General features: G+C 40.4%; 1 long non-coding RNA gene across 1 annotated transcript in view; it reads right to left on the bottom strand.

Moving 5' to 3' along the window:
* The window catches only part of LOC142605230 (uncharacterized), a 168,101-nt gene that overhangs the window by 107,177 nt on the left and 54,734 nt on the right, over positions 1-6,190 (bottom strand). The gene's annotated exons all lie outside the window — the stretch shown is intronic.

The following is a 6,190-nucleotide window of genomic DNA, read 5'->3' as shown; positions in this document are numbered from 1 at the left end:
AAGGTTTAATAATTAACCCCCGTTATTTTAGCTAAAACAGGCACTAGAAACAACTGTCTTCTGTTAGTTATTTACTACCTTTCTCTGCAGTAAAAAAAAGCTGTAACAAGTTTTTAATTTTCCTTCTTAGAATAATACAAAACTCCACACAGTGCTCCAGGTCAACCTCTTTTCTCCCCAGATGCAATGTCAGAGAGGCACACAAGATGTCTGTGGGACGCCGCACCAGAGCAGCTGGTGACTGCAGTGGTGGGCCGCCATGCTGTTACCCACAGAGGGTGAATTTGAAGCTCAGCTGCCACCAGATCCCGAAGGATGCTGCCACCCGGCTTCCTTGGGAAACTGGCCCCACAGAGGGCCCTTGAGGATAAAGGAAGACTGAGCACCCTTTTCATCCCTCCAAAAGAAATGTGTGATGAATACAGAAACCCCAGCCCCAAAAAAAAGGGCTTCAGATTTGTCCCTCATTTGCCTTGGAACTCGCGGCACTTCCACAGGGCAGACCTGGTGGCCCTGGCGCCATGTCCCCCCCATCCTGCCCCAGTCCCACTCCCGTATCCTCGCTCAGGAACGTGTCTGAGCCCAGCACAGCAAACCCCTCGTTCCACACAAAAACCCCCACATCATGCTCTGCACAAAAGGAACAGTTATAAAGGTGGAGAAATACTTTCTTGCTGTCAGAGGATCATTACGGTAGCAACTGAAGTAAGAAGAGGTGCAAGAAAAGGACTTCATAGGAAGTGTGTTGAGTAAGGACGTATTCATGTTTTGTAGACATGACACGCTGTGTATAGATATACGCACACATGTATGGAAATATTTTAATGATGTGCTCTATTAGTCAAATGTTTACCAAGACAAATGAATAAATGCAGAGGAGAAAGAATTCAGAAAATGAAATGTATCGCAACAGTCTTTGCAATCTGGGCAGCAAGACAGGATTATTTTATTCCACTCTGCTGCTGTACTGCCCCTGTAGCCACTCTGATTAATGGTTAGTTCCTAAATTAAAGATCACTTCAAAATTACTTTCAGTTGGTCCTTTAGCACTGAGAAGTATGCCCTGAAACTGCAAACCCAAAGACCTTCACAAGAATGACTACCAGTGAGAAAATTTTACTTAACTGTGGGTCTGAATTTATGGAAAACAATAACCAGTATTTACTATGTAAGAATCCTTGGATTTTCAGGTAATGGGGAACTTACTGTTTCACCAATTTAATCTTATTTTTAGAAGCCACTGTTAAAGGACTTGATATCCCACCTTTAAAAGTCGTTAAATCAAGCTGACTCCTGGGCATCTGTTTACTCTTGCTAGGCAACCAGTTCTGAGTACAAAACTATTGGACACATTATCTGCTTAAACATTCAATCTATGCCTATGGAAACAAAAAAGTGATGTATTCATTTCTAATGACATCTTAAATTAACACACTGTACATACACACATCAAAAGGAGAGCACTAAAAGAAGTACAGATGTATGAAAGACTATCAGTTTTCTGTAAAATTTGTAATTTAAAAAAATCTTAAAAGAATACGAGTATAATCAGTTTCATGCTAAATTCATGTCCATGGCTTCAATAATGAGCATTTGAACATTTTTGTACCTTTGGGGAAAATACTGGAGAACTTAGGAAGAGCACGGAAAAGCCAAGTGTTGTTTCCCTGCTGCCAGAAGGCAAATGGAACTGAGCGTCAATACATGGCATCACCACTTCTACCCGCTGTAAACCACTGTAAATCAGTTCCTTCCCTCAGAATCACATGGAGCCGGTGTCAAAGTACATCGAAGGCACACGACGCCCAGCGGGAACAACCTCAGAGGACATGACTGGATTCCCTGAGCAGGGCTGCTGACTTCCAGCCGGGATGGCTGATTTTCCCCGATTTGTATTGCTGGCAAGCAAGCAAGACAAATTATTTTTTCCAGCAGAGAGGGGAGGAGGCCAGCAGAAGAAGCAGTGTGATAAACACCCGAGTGCAGAGCTCACAGGGAGAGCATCATGCAGTTGATATATACGTGTACAGCAACTTGGAGGCATGCCAAATGCATCCAGCTGACTGCCCACGCACTTACCCGGTTGTATATGCACAGAGCATCGCACGTAAGCAACCGATTACTGCACATCTATAAATCTTTTTCCAAAGCCGGCAGGTTTTTTAAACAAGCCAGGCGGACAAGCAAGCCTAGACCAGGTGTCAGTAGAAAGTTAACTTTTCTTCAAATCAATGACATTTTAAAATACTGTCTTAAAAAGCACCGTAACTTTTCAGGTTACAAATGGAGTATATCAGTGTAATCTAAAAAGACACGCATTTTGACACTTTGGATCTCTGTAATAAATTTACATGTGTGGATAATTTTCTACCCAGCCTCTTTTCTCTTATTTTGGCAAGATATGTAGCCCTGTTTAAGCACGTCTGCATTTGTCACTGATTAAACAGTTTGCCTGAACAAATGACAATCTACATGCATATATGCAAGGTATGTTTTTAAATCAGTACTTTGTGAGGTATTAGATTTTTAAATAGTTCCTCTTTTATAGTAACTTTGTTTTTCTTAACCACAGCTAGTTGAGCTACAGGTCATAGCCATGCAGAATCTTACGCACAATCTGCATCCGAGAAATATCACTGAAGTAGCACAAAGAACTATTTTTCTTCTTGTACTAAATGAATGTCTGCACAGTTGAAAATAACAGTATATCTATAATTTTTTCAGTGCGTGTGACCTCCAGAAGTTCATGTATTATCTGTACGTATATACTTAACAGTATACAATAATTTGGACTTTCAAACAAGAGAGGACTGAAATTTCAAGAAAGCATACGACTTAGTAAAACAAACAAAACCATTCCATCTTCTCGATGTGATTAGCAATGTGCTTTTCTGCTTCTTTCAATGTCTTTGAAATGGAAAATCCCAGGAAAGTAAAAAATTGATAGCTATCATATAAGTTAATTAACAGCTATGGCCAAACTTAACCTCAGTTTTCAAATTTGACAAATTAACAGTTTTAAACTCCGAAGAAGTTAATCTTTAGTCTTAAGTAGTTGTGTTCAACTCTTACGAGGAAAGAGTCAATGATGTGCTACTGTCAGCATTAGTCACTTATGGAAATGTACCTGGAGAACTCCAGATCTAATTGTAGACGGTGCCTTGCAGTACCCTGGGTGCAAAGGCAACAATGAACGCTGCACGTCTGCTGCAGACTTCAGAAGTTGGTGAGATTAGGCCAGCCTAAGTCTCATTAAATGGGAGTTTTTCCCAGTAACTTTTGGGGGAACAGGGTGTTGAATGAGGCCCATAACCACTGTCATCATTGTAATGATGCAAAAGTGACTTACATTGTCACGGAGTGTTTATCAGTGCTCACAGAAGTAGACAGTATGTGAGAAATCGTTTACCCCTTGAGACAGTAGTGTAGGCAGCAGGTGGGGGGAGGATGTGCTCTTTAGAGTTCACAGATACTGCCTTGAAATGTGCACTTGGCAGTGGAAAGCACCGAGGGTCACCCACCACGGGGCTAGCACCGAGAATGAACAAACAGCAACTTCCACAGTAGAGGGGATGGTGAAGGATGGTGCTGCTGCTGCCACTTCACTACTAAGTTTATAGTACAATCTACAGCCCAGAAGTGTCAACAAAAACTGATCGCTTCCCATCTCAAACCCACACTTCCTGAATGTCTCCTAGTCAACACGTATTTTTCGAGCCAACCAAATCCACACTAGTGATTTACTGCCATTTCACATACATTCTCCTACGTCCATCTTCTTCAGCCAGGAAAGTAACAGCTGTGTGATTCCATGAGGAAAGGTATTGCTTTTCTACTGCAGCATACGGCAAAAACTACAACAACTTTTAAATAATCTGTATACCTATAAAATGTACCTTTTTTCCCCATGGGGCTTGTGCATACAACAAAGAGAGTGAATACTTCTTATCTGCCTACATCATTTCACTGGTAGGAAATACGAGAGAAATGGAAATCAGAAATCGGAAACCCACATGGAAATGAAGTACAAAAGCGTGCTCAACAGAGCGCCTGTACTCGTGCTCAGTCTGCTGCGCATGCACAATTCTGTGGATAGATCTTACAAGACATGCAGAGATTTATAATGCAATATGGTAATGTAACATATAGATGAGAAAAGTTTCTCTATTCTGTCAAGTATAATCAGTGCACCCTGTATCCACCTTCCCATGACAGGGTTCACACAGCACCATACAGTGCAGGTATATTTTTCTTTAATGCGTTCCACAAACTTCTTGAAGGTTTCCACAAAAAAAACCCCCTATGCCTGAAAAGCCCCGTGGTCTATAATCCCAGTGTAAGGGCCAACAATTACTGACCAGAATACTACATTACTTTGGATATGTGAATGGCTCTGGCCAACCTGGAATGGCTGTATTTGTTTCTTTCTGACACTGCTATCAACTAAATTGTATGGAATTCTGCACCTGTATTTGAATATCAAGCTTCTGTTATGCCTCTAAATTAATGAGAATAAATAAGATGGAGAAAAAATGCAATTATTGTATTCCTGTTTCAAAGAGGCATCACAGCTTTTTTCAGAACCATTATGAGTATCTGTAATAGCGGATGTGTTTTCTTATAAAGAGATCTTCCTTTTCACTACTCAAATATATAAGCTTAAGATGGTTATTTCCCCAAGTATATAGGGAAAATGCCATAATGAAATGTAGCATACTAATGAAATAAATGATTTCTCAATTTTGACTTATAAAGGAAGGTTGTTGTTACAGTACTTACTCTGTTGAAAGGAGGATGAAAAGTTATAGTTGTAATTCCTTAATGAAATAAGATTTATGAAACACATTTGGTTGTGTTTTTTCAATCATGGGTGTCAATGGTTCACCAGTTGTAAAATGCACAATACTGCCATCTTCTGTACCTAAGAAGCAGCAAAATGTGTTATTTTACATGCATGTTCTGCACAAGCAAATAGTGATGCCAACTCCTTCATTTTAAAAGACGAATCTAGAATCTGAAACATGGTTAAGTAATAGCATAGAAGTCACGGTCTGAATATTCATTGGTCAAATACCCAACATAACTGCTGACTACAGCAGTCCCATGCTTGCTTTGAATAACTTCACTGAGCTTCAGAATAAATTGGAGGATACTCATTATGCTGTTAATGAACAGCACAGTCAATTAGTCTGATTTTGACAAAGCCTGCTCTGGTATGCTTCACTGCCAGCAGCTTAGGCTACTTCTACAATATAGTACCTCTAGAATATATGAAGTAAGTTCCTCCATTGTGGTTTATGATAATAATTTTGACCTTAATCAACAATGTACATTATTAATGGCTATGTAAAACATACCCAAATAAAACCTACAAATTCATTGCATCTGAAGGCTGCAATCTATAATGCATGCCACCGAGGAATTGATTACTGACAACTTGCATATTTCGACCCATCATATCCACGATGATCTGTGCATTGTAACTCACTTCCTGCCATGAAATATGTTCCTAATCAAGACAGGTAGTATGCCTGAGACGATGATGATAATAATGTTATCAGCAGCATCAGTTAAATTTGTCAATATACCAGCCTGGTGCACCCCAGCTACGCTGGAGCTGTGACTTCCCTCAACTCTTTGAGGGGCTGTAGGCCAGGACAGCTATCCATCACCCACATTCATAGCAGCCAAGAGACATACTAGAAGCTCACCTCGTGGCAGGCATCATACATGTATTTCACAAAGTAACCAATGTGACTCACAGAGCACAAGCTGTCAGCAGCTAGTTACTACAGCTGGGGAGCATCCACATAGCAGACACTGCAACATGCAGAAGAAAACTCAGGCTGGCTGGGTGCTGCTTTACTCAGTAGAGCTGGGATATAGATAATCGCAATGAAAAATTCAGCAGACTGAATCTTTTCTGGTCTTTAATTAGACAGTTTAGTAAATTAGAATTTAAAATGCTACTTTTCCGTGCACGCTGAATCCTAAATGCATCTGACAGGAGGAGTAACAGAAGCTCCATCTCATCTTCTGAAATGTGAATAGCTCTGCTCATTTTTTCTGAACTTTGTAAAGGTAGCTCTAACAGCATATGAACATGCTGAAAGCAGCTGCACTAGTCAGTGTTACATAGCCACACAGACCTGCTTTTTTTCCTCCCATATTGACCACCCAGCTGGTTACA

The sequence above is a fragment of the Balearica regulorum genome, chromosome 1 (assembly GCF_011004875.1).
Source record: "Balearica regulorum gibbericeps isolate bBalReg1 chromosome 1, bBalReg1.pri, whole genome shotgun sequence".
NCBI classification, from domain to species: Eukaryota; Metazoa; Chordata; class Aves; order Gruiformes; family Gruidae; genus Balearica; species Balearica regulorum.
The sequence above is the reverse complement of the archived record's forward strand: the minus strand, read 5'-3'. Positions and strand labels throughout refer to the sequence as shown.